This window comes from Chinchilla lanigera, unplaced genomic scaffold (assembly GCF_000276665.1).
Source record: "Chinchilla lanigera isolate Chin_1 unplaced genomic scaffold, ChiLan1.0 scaffold00079, whole genome shotgun sequence".
In the NCBI taxonomy this organism is placed as follows: domain Eukaryota; kingdom Metazoa; phylum Chordata; class Mammalia; order Rodentia; family Chinchillidae; genus Chinchilla; species Chinchilla lanigera.
The window spans coordinates 158,951-175,871 of NW_004955480.1; the positions used below are offsets into that span (position 1 = coordinate 158,951).

General features: G+C 45.4%; 1 protein-coding gene across 1 annotated transcript in view; it reads left to right on the plus strand.

The window, feature by feature from the left end:
* The window catches only part of Ccdc149 (coiled-coil domain containing 149), a 95,757-nt gene that overhangs the window by 2,337 nt on the left and 76,499 nt on the right, over window positions 1-16,921 (plus strand). The gene's annotated exons all lie outside the window — the stretch shown is intronic.

The following is a 16,921-nucleotide window of genomic DNA, read 5'->3' on the forward strand; positions in this document are numbered from 1 at the left end:
CTCCGCGCGCTGCCCCGCGCCACCTGCGCGCCGCGCCGTTCCGCCCTCGTCCTCGGGTCTGCGCGGGCGCCCCCGTCTCCCGCGCCATCTGCTGCCAGCTTTTGGGGAGGGGCCTTTTCCCGGGGCAGGGTTTGGCCCTGGATTGGAGCGCGCACTTTTGGGATCCGGGAGGAGGAGCAGCCCAGCCCCACCTGCAGGCCTGGTCACCGCTGTTTTCGAGGCAAGCGATTGGACGCCTGATGCTGAAACGGAAAGCGGTGCCAAGGGGGAAATCCGGGCCCTGGGGCCACAGCCGGGCCAGGTGGAAAGACCTGCTGGGTTTGTGTGTGTGTGTGGGGGGGGAGTTCCGGGTCCTCCCAGCTCACGCCTTCCTTAGTTCCACCAACACGTGTTTGCTGCGGGCCTACTGTGCGTGTGGCCTTTCAGCAAAGAAGCCAGACAGGTGCAAGTGCTCCGATCTGTGGAAAAGAACACCGTGCCCTCCATACAGATCTTCTCCTAAACATAGCCCAGGGATCTGCTCTCAGACTCCTATGCCTTTTCCTCTCCAGCCCACCCTAAGAATTTGTAGGCCTGGGAGAGGCTGCTGGCTTCTCCAGGTGAGAGGGTGCTGGCTGCTCCCTCCCCCCAGGTAAGCCTCCCTGTGTTATCCGGCCTGTGCTGACAGTTCCCCGTGTTACCTGACCACTGAATGTCCAGCACGTGCATCTTATTCCGAAAGGGGGTTTCCTCCTCTTTTGGAATGTTACGGCTTCTGCTCTAGTTTAGTGTGTTTAGTGTGGGACAGCTCTACTGACCTACAGTGTTCGGATACATCGTATTGCAACCCAGCTCCATCTCTTTCAACTGCCAGGCTTCATGTCAAGGGGCAGATCCTCGGGCATCTTGTCTCTGAGCCCGGCAAGACTCATACTTCCTGATTCGGGAGAGGGGAGATAGTCTTCCATAGAAGCCCAGTGTTGAGCCCCAAAATAGCAGCAGGATGTCCACTGCTCCAACCAGATGTGTCAGATGCCTACTGGAAGTCAGCGACATAGTGTGCTTAGACTCCAGTGATCGATAAGCCAAGCCAGACAACCCCTCCTGCCCGAAACAGACTCCTGGGGCTTAATGCTCTGGTCTGGGAGGACAGCCACATAGTTATAAGAACCTACTACAAGATGGGATGCTGTCAAATGCAAAACTGCATGGCTGTCCCTTAAGTGTGCCTCTTGCCTCGGGCTCATCGCTGCCTTGCACTGGCTATAATGTACTGTAAGGATTGTTCTCCTGACTGGGCCCTCTGTTTGGATTGGTTCTTTATTCCCAGTGCCTGCACACTGAGCGCTGTACACAGCAGGTGGGCACTAAGAGCTTGTTGAATAGGTCAGTGGATCCTACACCGTCACGTCCATCCCGGCTGAGTTCCCCTCCAGTGGCATCTTGCATTCCACAGGCGTATACTGACGATCTAGAATGTGGAAGACCCCCCAGCCAGGTGTTGTGAGGAATGTGAAATGAATTCAACTTGCTTTCCACCTTAATAATAACTCTTGGCTATTTCTGAATACATGCTCAGGTTCAGCATTTCATATGAAGCAGCTAAGTATTTTCCTTAGCTGTTTGAACCTCATTCTTACAATGACAAGGGTAGGAAGTATTTCATATATAAATAAGGGAACTTAGCTCAGGCTAAGAACTTGCTCAGACCATATGGCTCAGAATTGCAGGAGGCAGGATTTGAACCTTAGTCTGTCTGACTCTGAGACTTTACTTGGGAACCCTAGGTACTGCTTTGTATTTTAGTCACTGGTTTATCTGTCTATATCTTCCACTAGATGGTGGGTTTCCCAAGGCAGGGGAATGTGTTTTACTTATCTTTGAATGCCTAGCAATCAGATCAGTTTTCTCAGAGTCTGGCATAGAGATTACCTGTCCAAGTTACTTGGAGTGCTTGTTAAAAATGCAAAATTCTAGGTCTTTCTCCAAGTGTACTGAAGTGTATTAAATCGTGTGCCCTAACTCCCCATAGGCCAAGTCCTAAGCCCTAGTACACAGGTGACTTTATTTGGAAATGAGGTATTTACAGATATAATCAAGTTAAGGATACAATAAGGTCATCCTGGATTTAGGATGGGCCCTATGTTTTGTGGGCATTGTTCTCATAAAAGAAAGGAGAGAGATCTGAGACACGGAGACACCAGGAGAAGGCTGTTGGAAGGCAGCGAGGGGAAGACAACGTGAAGACAGCAGGCGGAGGTTGGGCTGTGTGTCCACAAACCCACAAACCCGGAGGGGAGTGCCCACCAGGGAAGCTGGAAGTTGCATGGACAGATTCTCCAAGAGGAAACCAGCCCTCCTGACACTTTGATTTTGGTCTTCTCACCTTCAGAATTGTGGGAGAACGAGTTTCTGTTTTTTAGTCCCCCGATTTGCGGTGATTTGTTACAGAAGCCACAGGAATGACTACATCTACATGTACTGTGCCTGGGGCTATGGCCCCAAGTCCACTTTTCTCAGAAGCTCTGCTACAGGGGAACCCCTGCCTACTTGTTTGGCTGGTGGGTTCCATGAGTGTGGGCTTGTCTGGCACCCAGCCAAGCAGGATTCAAGGAAGAGCAGAATCAGTGGGTGGTGGTTTTATACAGAGGAAGGAACGGGAAGGCACCACTGTGCATCTTCCCTGTGCGGAGTGGGCTTTGTGATCAGCTCCCATCTATGTCTGCAGAAGTCCTGGCTTCTACCTCCTACCTGGCTTCTCACTCTGTTGCTCTTCTTGCCCAGAGCCTTGTGCTCTGTCGGTCAGTTTGCTTCCTTGACTTGCCTCTAGGATATAGTTTTCATTTAAAATGACTCTACAGAGATCAGTTTTGTTTTCATACTTTTACTCTAATGAGCTGAATGACAGCCTTCTCTCAGGCCCTGAAGTAAACATGGCCCTGCACGTGACGGAGACACGGCTGGTGTTCTGTTCTGGACATGAAATATCTGGTGTGTGTGTGTGTGTGTGTGTGTGTTGTCACCACCTTTCCAAACTGGAGAATCCCACAAGTGGCCACACAGACAGTCAGTGTTTATATTTCCAAGATGAAAGTCACGGTCAGTCTCAGTCTGCCATCCTGTTACAGACTATGCCTAATTCAATTGCGCTACTTGAATTTTCATTTATTGGGGAAGAGTCAATCTCATTTTTGTTGAGTATGTTGTATAGAGTGGTCATGGGGCAGATAAAGACAGTTAACCCTGAGCCTTGGTCCATAGTCTGCCACTACCTTTTGGGGGAGAGATAGACCAGACATAGAGTTCATCCCTGTGGTCGATCAAGGCACAGACCCAGGTGTAGACTCAGTTGTTGACCTTGACTCTTAAGATACTAAGAGACCTGGGGGTAAATCTTGGCTGTGCATCTTTCTTGGTGGAAATGATCAAAAAACAAAGCGGAAGTGGTTAAGCTCAAAGGAAATTTATTGACTGATGTTGTGGGTTAAATTTTGCCCCTGAAAGATGTGATCAAGTCCTAGCCCCTGCATGACTAATTTGGATGAAGTCTTTGCAAATGGAATGGAGACAGGATGAGGTCCTACTAGGTGGCCTGTTGTCCAATGACTGGTGTCTGTATAAGCAGAGGGAAATTTGGACACAGGTGTACAGAGGGAAGACACAGTGAAGACACAGAGGCCATGTGACATCAGGCAGAGAGGTTGGAGTTAGCTGCTGCAAGTCAATAAAAGCCAGAGGTTGCTGGCAACCGGGAGAAGCTAGGAAGAGAGAAGGATGGATCCTTTCCTGGAGCCGTACTGAGGAACAGGACCATGTGAACCTCTTGATTTTAGAATCCTGACCTCCAAGACTATGAGAGAATTGATTTATGTTGTGCAAAGTCACTTGGCTTGTGCTAATTTGTTATGGTGATGCTAGAAAACGAATACAGCTGTTGTAGTTCAGTGTTTTGCAAGGGGAAACAATACAATACAGTATACTTAATTATAAGATTATTTTATAATAGTCACCCAAAGAGTCATATACAAAAAGAGTGCAGGAAATCTGTCCACACTCTAAAGACCAAAGAATCCAGCTAAAGGCCTGGTTCCTACAGTAATGTCCTGCATGACTCTTAACTGAAGACCTAGAGCCCATAACAATGCTCCGTATGAGTCCAGCTGGAGGCCAAGAGCCCATGACAATGTCCCATGCAAGCCTGTTTCATGGATCTGCACTGGGAAGGCCCAAAGGTCAGTGGTGGGAGCTAGAAGTCCAGGCCAGAAGAATAAAGGATCTGTGCTAGCAGGCTGAGGGATCTGCGCTGGAGCCAGAAAATGACGTTCAAAGTAAGAGCCAGAGCTCCCCTGAAAAGGACCACAGCCATCCTCAGAAACAGTGAGGTCCCGAGCTCCTCTGATGATGAGAACAGCCGAACTCCTCTAAGGAAGCCAGCGAGGCAAGCTTCTCCAGGAGACTGAGCAGTGCCCCATCTTCCCTTCCAGAGCTGGGAAGCAATGCTCAAAGCAAGGACCAGAGCTCCCCCAAAGTGAACTGTAGCCATTTCAGTGACAAGAAGGTCCCGAGCTCCTTGGATGATGAGACAGCTGAGTTCATCAGGAAAGCCAGCCTGACAAGCTCCTCCAAGAGAATCAACAGCTCCGGGAGAACCAACAGCTTTCACCAGCTTCAATCAGTTCCCAACCGCTTTTTTCCTTCTTCTGTAGCTCTGCCCCTTCTGCTACTGGCAACAATCCTCAGGTGGGCCTTCCACATCCAGCACCATCCTGGTTCAATTCAGCTGTGCATCCAGCTGTCAATCCACCACAACAGCTAATGTGACTAAGAATGCCTTGACTGGGCTGGCTCCGGTCAGAGTCAGATTTAGCACTCAAATAGAAGTTCTTCTCCATCTTTGGGTCAGCTTGCTCTCTGCCTTTAGTTTCAGCCTTGCACCCTCTTAAGTTCAAGTCCAGAGAGATCTTTATGTAGCAGATTCCATAAAACATCTCTTGAAATCACTGACCTGTCCTGCAATAAATTGCCCGGGAGCGGAGCAGTGATCTGATTTCCTTAAGCCTGGAGCTGTGCTTACAGCCCTGCCTAGGGTTTCATGGACTGGGACTTGGGCATGGTAGACCCCAAATAAAACTTGAGGGGCTATTTTCTGGAAGGGGAATAGATGCTGAAGGAATCACTATACCATGCAACTTCTCTGAGCTTCATTTTTCTTACCTTTAAGAGAATGAAAGTCCCTGACTCCTAGGTGTGTGATTTGCAAGATCACACAGACTGATGTTTGGCAAGGGAACGTTAGACAGAAGCATGAAGCCTAGGACACAAAATCAGGTGAACATGAAATGAAAACTTTATATGGTTAGAAGACTTTAATTTTGATGAAAGTTCCCATTGTGGGAGTGGTAGAAATGCGATCTGGACTGGAGTTATAAATTGCCTTTCCTTTGACCTGTATTTCAGTTCAAGGAGCTTAGCCATAAGTCAAGGGCAGGGGCCATGGTAAGAAGCACACATCCAGTCTGAGCTGTTTTTATTTAGCCACATTTTCCGTGTTTCAGGCCAGTGTCTAGACCTTGGCCACTCTGGGTCACTGTTGTGTCCTCCCTTACTCCCTCTTTAGGCACCTCTGGCCCTGTTTTTCTCTGTACCACATCCATGCCACTTTAGGCAAAAGCAGAACAAACTAATATATTGCTCTGCCCTGATCTGGGTAGAGGGAACTTTGCTCTCTTGCCCAAGGTTGAGGTAACAATTATTCATTTTTAAAATTTGCTTTGCTGCCCTTCAGTTACTCTGGGGCTGAAATCCTACTGCCCTGAATAATTTTTGAGCTTTGGAAAACTATTGTGCAATTGTCCTTATAAATGCACTATGCAACATCACAGTGGGTCTAGAGAAATGGGGATTATTTTCCTGAGAAAGGTGGATATATTTGCTAGGGTAAAGTCTAAGATACCTGTGTAAGATAGACATTAGTGTCTCTTTCATGTGTGTGGTGGAGGTCAGCCCTGGTCTGTGAGTCATTTGCTTCCAGTTTGTTTTCTTCTACCCGTGTTTAAGGTGGGGCCCTAATCGTTGTGGTTGAACTTGGGTTGCTGCCACCTTTGTATCCCAACTCATGGGAAAAGGGAAGAGAGAGAGGGGAAAGTGCAGAGCACAGGGATTTCCTTTAATTTGGGATAACTGGCAAGCTGTACATTCTTACTTCTGCTCTTATCCCATTGGTCAGAGCACAGTCATGTGGTCCCCCAAGCTGTAAGAGTCAAGGAAATAGAATCTCTAGCTGACATGTCCAGCTTATACTTGGGAGGATTCTACTAAAAAGTCAGAAGGTATGTAAGCATACATACCATCAAAGAAAGAAATGGATAAATTGAACTTTACCAAACTTAAAAATTATTTCTATTTAAGGGTTCTGTTTTTTAAAAATGACAAGTCACAGACTAAAAGAAAGATGTACAGAATACCTAGCTTGTATTCAGAATATATAAAGAATTCTCACATCTCCAGAACAAGAAAATAACCTCATTTTTAAACTGGGCAAAAGAATTAAATAGACACTGCACTGAAGAAGAGGTATGGATGGCAGATAAGCACAGGAGCAGGTACTCAAAATCATCAGTCATCAGGGAAATGTAAACTGAAGCCACAGTGAGAAAGCACAGCACACCTATTAAGTAGGAAAAGAACAAACAAACTGATAAAGACAAGCTGGCAATGATGCAAAGCAACTAAAAGCCTCAGCCATTGCTGGAGGAAACATAAAATGGTAGTCACTTTGGAAAACAGTTTTCCAGTTTCTTTTTCTCTTTTTTTCCAATGCTAGGGATTTTTTTTTCAAACCTAGGGCCTTGCACATGCTAGGTAAGTGGTCTACCTCTGAGCTACATCTCCAGCTCCTATTTCTTATAAAATCAAACATATATTTAGCCCTAACAATTCAGTGTTCCAAATTCTAGGTAGGATTGAAGAGAAATAGACATGTGGCCACATGAAAAAGCAGTGTGCGATGTTTATAGCAGTTTGATTCATAATCACTGAAAACTAGAAACAGCCCCTGCTGATCCTGGCCCATCCATGGGATGGAATCATCTCAGTGTTAAGGCAGAACTGTCTACTGAGCCATACAAACAAACAAAGTGATTAATCTTAAAAATACTTTATAAGAAAAACAAACCAGAGACTCACATGTACCTACTGAGTGATTCCATTGGTATGACCTTTTTCTCAAGCCACAAGAGTTTACTTCCTTGTCTCAACAGCATCCAACCAAATAACTTCCTTTGGAAGCATACAGGGCACAAGATGGAAGTGATTGTTTTCATATTTGTGATGAGTGACTATTTTGTATTGATAAATTAATAGTATCAGTCATACAGCTTTTTAAAAACATATTTATTAAGGTAAAATGGACAGACAGGAGACTACACATACTTAATGCATGCAATTTGATGAGACTGGACATAAGTATGTACCCATGGAACCATCACTGCAGTTGGGGTGTACAGAAATTCTTCAAGAGTCAAAACAAAAGGACAGAAAACCAGTTAGTGGTTATTAAGCCTGGGATGTGAGAGGGAACTGGCTGAGGACCACAAGGGGACTTTCTGCAGTGATGGAGACGTTCTGTCTCTTGATTATGGTGATGGTTACACAACTATATGAGCTTGATAAAAAGTCACAGAACTGCACTTAAAAACAGAATGTTTCTCTATGTCAATTATACTCCAGTAGAACTATTTTTTTTTTAATGGATATTCAAGCCAGCCATTGCTACAGAGGGCTTTGCTCTTTAGCACTCCATCGCTTAACTCACTAACTGTACATCAAAACTGGCCACACCCCCAGCCCTTCCTTCTCTTCCTCCCTAATAGGCCAGGCTCAGAGACTAATAATTCTAATGACCAAGCCCTCCATTACACTCTGACTCTGCCCTTTCCTCACCTTGGGATGATCCCTTTTCTAGTCTTTTAGGAGTGATGATAAGAGCAAGCCACTGGGGAGACTTTCGTCTCCCAATATCTTAAAGACTAGGCTTTCAAAACTGAGAGGGCGATCACTTTGTTACCTGTGTCTGCGGGGCTGTCCCTTCCTTGAGACATGAAGGGAGAATGTGTGGCTTCTTCAAAAGGAAGAGGGGTGTTCAGGAAGAAACAGGGTAGGGGTTTTAGGAAATGGGAGCAAGATGGAAAGATAGGCAATCAGCAGATATTCACAATATCCACTCCTATCATAGGATATTATTGTTGAATGAAAGTACACTGCATTATAGTAAAAATAGATCTTAGGTATAAATGTGTGTACATATGAAATATGTATATGTTTATATACATGGATATAGGAGGTGTGATCACAAAATAGAGTTCATGTTTAAATTAAAAGTTTATTACAGTAAAAGACGCATTGCCATAAATCTTCCTCACAATACTCCCTGCTTACTTCGAACATGTTTATCTCATCATGCCTGCCACTTTCAGAAGCAGTTCTGGAAGTCCTCATTCGTAAGTGTCTCTAGTTGTGCTATCATGGCTGCCTCAATGCTCTGAATCGATTCAAAATATTTACCTTTCATGTCATTTTGGCTTTGAGGAAGAGCCAGAAGTCACGTGGTGCCAGATCTGGTGAATAAGGTGCGTGAGAATGCACTGTGATGTTGTTTTACAAGCCTGCCTTTCTATTGATTGGGAGCAATATTGGGAGGAGGCTCAGAGACTAATAATTCTAATGACCAAGCCCTCCATTACACTCTGAATTGGGAGCAATATTCACTATATTTTTTTTTGTCACACCTTGTAAAGATACCCATGAAAGAGGACTTTCAGAACTGCTTTAAAAAGTGGCAGGAACGATGCAATATGTACATTCAAAATGAGAGGGAGTATTTTGAGGGGGGTCTATGGTAATGCGTCTTTTACTATAATAATTTATGTAAACACCAGTTTTTGAACAGCCCTTGTCTGTGTGTATGTGCATATATGAACAGGTATACACATATGAGTGAATATGTATATGAACATAATGTAGGTGAATAGTTGTACCCGTAGCCATTGGTGAGGGTTGAAGCAATGAGGGAAAACGGGGGAAAGGGGTAGGAATGACAGGGCAGAAGTACAGCAGACACTGAGGTCGGACAGCCACAGGGGAGCAGATGGCGAATGACTTCAGAACCCAGACAGCAGCACGTACCTGCTGTGGCCGGTGAGAGAGGCACTGACTGCTTTTTTAGCTAGAGTACAAGCTGATTTAAGTACTTGGGGTAGATTGCTTCCACTGAATTCCGCAGTCATGGAGCTTCTGTCTGCAAGGCGCTGTACTGGGCAGTGGAGCCATCCAAGCAAGTCTGGGGACTGTGACAGGAATCAGGGAAGGACAGGGTAGGGTAAGCTGACTGTACTCTGAGCTTTTCTGCCACCAGCACCATTCTCAGTCATTCCCCCTGCACCTAACCATGTGACTCAATCTGTGGTTGTCTACCTAACCCCTTGACATGTCTGTCTTCACGATGAACTGGAAAGACCTTGAACTCCTGGGGAATAGGGCCCTATGTTATTAATTTGTAACCACAGCACTGTACTCTGTTTGTTGTAGGTACCTGATAAGTGCAGAATATATGGACGTGTGGGAGTTGGGATGAACGAAGAGATAAGGGGATATAGTACCAATGAGCCCAGGGAAAAAGGAGTAGCTAAGGGCCATGTTTTAAAGGAGGACTCCCTACCAGACTTCACAGGGCACTGCACTGGGGAGAGGGAACAAGTGAGTCCAAGATAGTCCTTGGGTGAGTGGCTGGAGAGGGGTGGGACTGGGCTGATGGGTGGTTGGGGTAACGAAGTCACAAGAAGAGGACACATTCCATTTACAACCGTGCCCCGGTAAGAGTTTTCTGGGATTGCTTGAACTCTTGTGAGGCAAGCGTATTGCTTACTGGGAACAGCTCTGATGAGCAGCTATCTTCATAGGGGCGGGCTAATTTCAGAGTAAGTTTATTAAAATTAGCATGTGGGGGAAAGTGAGTGCACCTGCTATTTTTAACTGATAGGATTCGCGTTCTCTCCTGTGCAGGGAAATTCGCATATGTCCTTCTGAATTTTATAATTTCTACTCTTATTATGTGAAAAACTTAGTGTAGTCCATTTCACATTGAATAAAATATACTGGCTGAAGATTAGAAGAGGACTGTGGCTAGCTGCTGAATGAAAAAACCGCAGAGTGAATGACATTTCTCACTCTCTGGCTTTCCACCGGTGACACCAAACTGGGCTCTGCATGCCTCATGGCTGCGGGTTTTGCTTAGTTCAGAGCCTGCTTCCTGCCCCAGCACCTCGGGGATCATGATGCCAGGGGTAGAGGATACCTGTTTTCCAAGGAACACAAACCTTTGGTTGATCTTTATTTATTTATTTATTTTTTGGTTTTTTGGTTTTTCTCTGGTACCGGGAATCGAACTCACGACCTTGAACTTGCCAGGCAGGCGCTGTGCCGCTGAGCTAAATCCCCAGCTCCTTTTATTTTGAAGTCTTGTTTTTATTTCACCTGAATTCATCTATTCTATTTCCATTATCTTCAGCTGTCTTACAGCAACAAACATCCTCATTTTCTTCAGGGAGTCAGATCTCTTTCAAGCCAGGCTATGCACCATTGTCAGTTAAATCACCTTTTAAAAAAATAGAAAATAATACAGTTTTACAAGGTTTTCTTATTCAGAAACCTTTGGTGACTCCCCATTGCCTGATATTGATCTGTCTTTCTAGTTTCTGTGTTTTTGCTCAGCTCATAAATTGGGTACTTCAGCCACATGGGCCCTTCCAGCCTGTTGGTTTCCATGTTTTTTCTCACACCCTGATCTAACCCTGAAGCTAGAAATGCACACCTTCCTCCTAAAATCACCCACAGCCACCAATCTTGAAGTGAACTCTGAATCCTGTTGCCTTATATTGCTTTAAGTGCTGCTTATTTAGCACTTAACTGCTGCCTGAGAAAGAAAGGAGCCATCTCTGTGTGTGGACATTAGCTCCTGTAAGAATTAGTGAGTTCCTAAGGAAAGGGACTGCCACTGTCTGTGTGGGACAGGACATACGAGTTCTGAAGGCATGAGAGCTGCGCTGTGCACTGTGGCTTGGAGGAGCAGGACCCAAGGGAGGGCACTGATAGAGCATCTCAGGGCCAACCTCTTCCGGACCATGTGCAGGGCCTTTACATTGCTTTCACATCATCACTCACGGAAAGCACCTCCTGGAGGTGCTCACATACCTGCAGCTCAATCTGTAGCACACACAGGGCTATCAGAGTGGATCCACAGTGGTGGCTGTCTGACTGGTGTGAGGGAGGAGTAAAGGACAGCCCAGGTAATATACAAGTGGGACAGGGTAGGTCTCAGGGAGAAAGTCAACTTTCAGTGGACCAGACACCCACCAAGTTCTCCCATGTATAAAGCTCTTTGCTCAGCCCAGCTACCCTCCAGAAGCTGCAGACTGGGGAATGGGACCAGACCACAACACTTTGACATATATTGTCACAAGGGCTCTGCAGGGCAAGAGGAGACTGATTTAGCCCGGGAGATCAAGGAAGGTTCTGGTTGGAGATAGCATCTGGGCTAGGAGAGTTGGGCAGGATTTCAGCAAGTAGAGATACACAGGAAGGGTGTTCTAGGTGGAAGGAATAGCGATAGTGAAGGTGCAGAAATGGCAGAATGAGGACTTGTGGAGAACTCTGAGATCACCCGGCCTCTGGTGGGGACATCTGGCAGACAGACTATGATGCACACTATAGGGAAGGTGCTTGGGTCCTGAATGTGGCCTTAATTCTGGAGGCGACTGAAAGAGTCATGTGTCCTTGGAGCAGAAGTTGCTGGGATGCATAGGGAAGGTGACTGTCCTGCCAGGAGCGGTGTGTGTGACTGATGGGGATGATGGCTGGGTAGAGCACAGGAGCTCATCCAGGCCTGCACCTCTGTTCCCTTGCTCTTGCCTTCTTTCAAAATCTTGAGTCTGTCTCCTCCTCTGCTATTCCAGATGGCCCGGCACATACCCATGTGCTAGCCGGCTGCCCAGACCAGGCTGCCATGTCTGATGCAAGCCAACACACTGCCCTACGAGGTAGTTACTTATTTGGGGAAACCTCCTGGCTTCTTGAAAACCTTGATTTTTCTGGACTTTAGATGATAAATATAACAATACTTGCCTGTGTCTCTCATTTACAATGACAATGAAGTGAGACCATAGATATAAGTGTAATTAAAAGCCCCAATCCTTGCCTGGCTATGGGAAAACCCTTCCCCAGGGCTTCTGAGATGCTTCTGCAGCGGGAGGTGGTGTGTCAGCTGCTGCTGTCATCATGATGCCACTGAAAATTCATATTGATGGGGTGCAGATTGACTCAGATGCTTGCTCTGCCATCTGCAGACCTCATGATCAAGGCAGTATTGGAGGTGGCAGGTTTGGGACTCCCTTTTCCTGGCCAACTCCAATTTGCTTTTTAATTCACTTCAGCCTGGGGAGTGCTGCTGGGGTCCAGCCGTCTCCAGACTCTGCAGTGGGCATGCAGGCTGCTAATCAGTCCTGGACAGCTTCCTTTCCTGTGACATCTCTGAGAACCTCTAACTCACCTTCCAGCTCTTTACCCCTTCGTGGCCCCAGGTCCACGCTCATGCCCAGATTGTTCTGCCTCGTCCCATCTGTACCCCTTTCTGGTCTTCGCAGCATTTGCCAACCATTCTCCTTTCCTTATTTGTGGGAGATTTTGAATCAGCCTCACAGTAAGTCAGATTCAGTGCTTAGGAGAAGGCCCAGCACTTGCTCACAACCAACGGTAACCTTCTTCTGTTATTCTGGTAGGCATCTGTGCATCAGCCTCCTTGCCTCCTGCATCTTCCCACGTTTCCATCCCATCCACTACTGCCAGATCAAGTACCTGGAAGCAGAACTCTGGTTGTGATTCTTTCTTGCTCAGAGATCCTCTGTAGCTCCCACTGGCTCTCACTACAGCCCAAACTATTGCCATTTAAGGCATTTCTAACTTTTTATCCAAAGCATACTTTCCAGCCTTATTTTGTGTTTTTTTTTGTACACATCCTATGCTCCCGGCAAACGGATCCACTTCCGGTTCTCTGTCTGAAGCCTGGGTTTCCACGCATATAGCATGGCTCAGGCTGTGCCTTCTGCTGGGACTTTCCTCTCACTTTCCTTATTTCTCTTCCAAGGACAGACTGGACTGCACTCACATCCATCCATCCCTCCATCCATCCCTCCATACCTCTCTGATCGTATATTCCCACAGCCACCTTAGGTTGGGGTTAAGCCTGCAGTTGGTCTGGGGAGCAGGCTGATTCATCTTTGCCTCCCCTATAATGTCCACCACAATGTTCTTCCTGGATGAACAAATCCAAAAGAGGTAACAAACCAAAATGGGTTCTCAGTTAACACCTCAGCTGAAAAACTACTGAATTAAAACCGGGACATCTATGTTTGGGGGGGTTCTGAACAACATTTTTATCTGTTTCACTTTCAAAGTCCCCTCATATTAGTTTTTATCCAACAGACCTTCTGTCTTTCAAAATATAGATTGTGATCTTTTAAAGGTAGTAAGTCAAGTCACCTTTTAATAAGCTCTGCAGGATTTATGAATTCTTTTCTCCTTCCTTTCTTTTCCTTCCTTCCTTCCAAACTGGAATTTTATTGTATCAGATATACAACTTGAAAAAAGCCAGGCAGAGGCTGTGGGTGGGAAATCACTTGGTTATGAAGAGCTACTTTCTATAATGGGATCTGACCTGTATTATAGTGTGTCTGAATGAACGCCAGGCCTTAACTCTGCTCTTGACTAGAATTTAAGCAGCTCCAAAGGTTATTTGCCACCCATGGTTGACTCTTAGGAAATGAAGCTGTGCAATTTCTTTGGCCCCTGTGGTCATCTTCTCATCATGAGAAATAATAATAGAAACAATTCCTCACATTTGTCTTTCTTCAACTGATGTTTAAGGGGATTTACTATGTCCCAGGCACTCAGCCTAAAGTTGGGCTGTGCAATCCAACAGGACACTGTCATCTTCCTTTACATTCCCTTAGAACCACCGTTTTGTTAGACTGAATGGATAACAATGTCCTCCTTTTATAGGCAAAGAAAGAAATTCAGTGTTTCTGAAATGCTCAGAAATCCAAAGCCCTTGTCTATGGTCACTCGGCAAGAACTGGAGACCTAGATTTTAACTTCAAGCACGTGTTTTCCCCACAGATCTGGGACTGTGATGGGAGCCTTGGGTTCAGGTCACCTGTACACCCTCTTCTGCACTACAGATGGTGGCCCGTGTCTGCTTCTGGCTGACTTGGATCTAAACCAAGAATTTGAGCTAAAAGGGGGAAATTCCGGGGGTCTGGTTCTGGATTCCTGCCCAGACTTCAATAAAGGTTAGAAGTTAACAACAGTGGAGCCAGGAGGCCTGCAGATGTGACCGTATCCCAAGCAGCCAGTCACAGCACTCTCTGCTGTAGGCCAAAGGTAGGTGCTGCCGTGACCCAGCCTGTCTGAGCAGCATTTCTGTGGAGTCAAAGAACCTAGTGGCAACTAAGATTCACCCCTCGCTACTTGGTACCTGGTTGTTCCCCCCATGGAGAGTTTCTTTAAGCAGCTATGACAGCCTTGACCTTGATGGACTGAATTTGTGAATGAGTTAATATTTGGGAAGAAAAGTGAGTGGCTGCAAAGGTATTCTAGAGACCCCATGATCAAGGCAGTATTGGAGGTGGCAGGTTTGGGACTCCGTTTTCCTGGCCAACTTCAAAATACTTTTGGGTAGTGGTGGATTTTAACTTTAAATACTGAAATAAATTCATTGCACACTCCAAATTTAGAAAATATAGATATGTTTAAAGGAAAAAAATCTACACTTCCACTACCCAAGGCTGACTGCTGTTAACATTTAAGTGTATAATCTCTCCTTTTTCCATGCTGTTATTTCTAAAACTGAGTTGATGGTACATGCTATTTTAGTTTTTCACTTGTCAGAGGCTGGACAATGAATGCACACATGTTAAGTGTGCAGCTCAGTACATTTTTATATTTGTCTGTGCCTGTGTGACTACTGCCCTGATTAAGATCTAGAATAGCCCTAGTTGCCCCAGGGCTCTATATGTCATTCTTGGTCAACATGCCCTCCACACTTTCTTTTTTGTTTTGGTTTTTCTCCGGTACCGGGAACCGAACTCACGACCTTGCGCTTGCCAGGCAGGCGCTTTTGCCACTGAGCTAAATCCCAAGCCCCGCCCTCCACACTTTCATCACTCCAATTTCTGCTGTTGTATGGTGTTTTTGTAATTTGTTCTTTATTCTAATCATCAATAAGTAACAATGATTTCCATATCACTAACTCATCAGTGCCGCTGTCATTATTAACATCATTATCAGTCATAATGGCAGCTTGTACATTTGTTGAACTTTAAGACTGTGTCTCTGAAATGCTTATAGTATTGTTTCCCACTGTTCGAAAACCCAGAGGTCTGCTATTAGGATTTCTAGAACAGGTTTCAGAGTCAGTAACTGAGATTTTTTTCAGTGTTGTTTTTTTTTTTTCAAGGTTGACTTGTGCTATCCATTATCCACATAGTTTTCTGGATGCACCTGTGTTAGGCTGAATATCCTAATAACCATCCCTGGGTGTGTTTTGAAAGGGTACTTAGCATCCTAGCATACAGCACAAAGGTGTTTACAGGAGAGAAAGTTCTAGGATGTTAATTAATCTCATTCTTCAATTTCTTTTTAAAAATTCACTTTTAAAAGAGGAAAGTAATTCATTGGGCAGTTTAAACACCTGGGTTGGGAGAGACGTTCTTCTGAGATGACAATGATAAGCACGGAAAATAGGTGCTGTGATTACTGGAATAATTCACACTGACACTGACAAGAAGATGACAGAATATCATGAATCTCCCAGAAACACCCTCTCCCAAAAGGCTGGGCAGCTGAGTCCCATTGACCACGCCCAGTGGGACACGACCCTCTTCACCTTCTTTTGCTTTAGCTTTAGATTGCTTTCCTGCCACTATCACTGTAGCCACCACTCTGATGGTTTCTGGTCCCAAGTATTTCTGGTGAGGGATGTTCGACCTGTACTATTCTGATTATCATTACTACTGGAAGAAAAGTATTAAGTTTGCACTTGTCTGCAAGGTACCACGTGAGGTATTTTGAATACAAAATCCAATTGAGGTACTTAGAAGGGCAGCCTCTCACTGAGCACTTCTCAATGCACAGTCTTGCACCATGGTTTGGCTATTTCCGCGGTTGTATCTGGGACCTGGGTCCATGATGGGTACATCTCTCCCAAGGGCTTGCTTTAGCTAATTTAGTCTTTGTGAACAGCAACCAGTGCTGTTGATATCATGAACACAATGGTGATGATGATGATGATCTCTTAGCAAATGGCAGCCACAGGCCAGTTACTGGGCCAAATACCTGGTTTCATGATCTCATGTAATCCTCTGGTATCTGTTTTTAATGTCAGGTCTTACGGCTATATATGTGGAAGACTAAACTGAACAACCAATTTTATTGTCATTTCAACATTCTTCCGGTTAATGGTGATGGCAGAAGTGTTGGGCAAATGTCTGCCAAGGAAAGCAAGTAAAATTATGCCCAGTGTTGACTTATGGTCCATTGGTGACTGGTAGCCAGTGAGGATTTTGCCATCTTCCTGAAGGCCATAATTAACTCGGGTAACCTACAGAGGCCTTTGCTAACACAAGCAAACCATCTGGACAGTCGGGAGCCAAAGAAAGACGTCTGATGGAGTCCCCACCTTAACTACTAGTTAAGATTTTGTTTGTCCTTTGAAAGATCCAGTGGTTTGAGTCACTTCCCAAATCCCAGAATAAATCTCTTCCTGATTTTTTGCTTCAGCCTAAATTCTGAACTGGCAGTTCTTGTTGAGGGAAATTTCTCACTGATCAGTAAT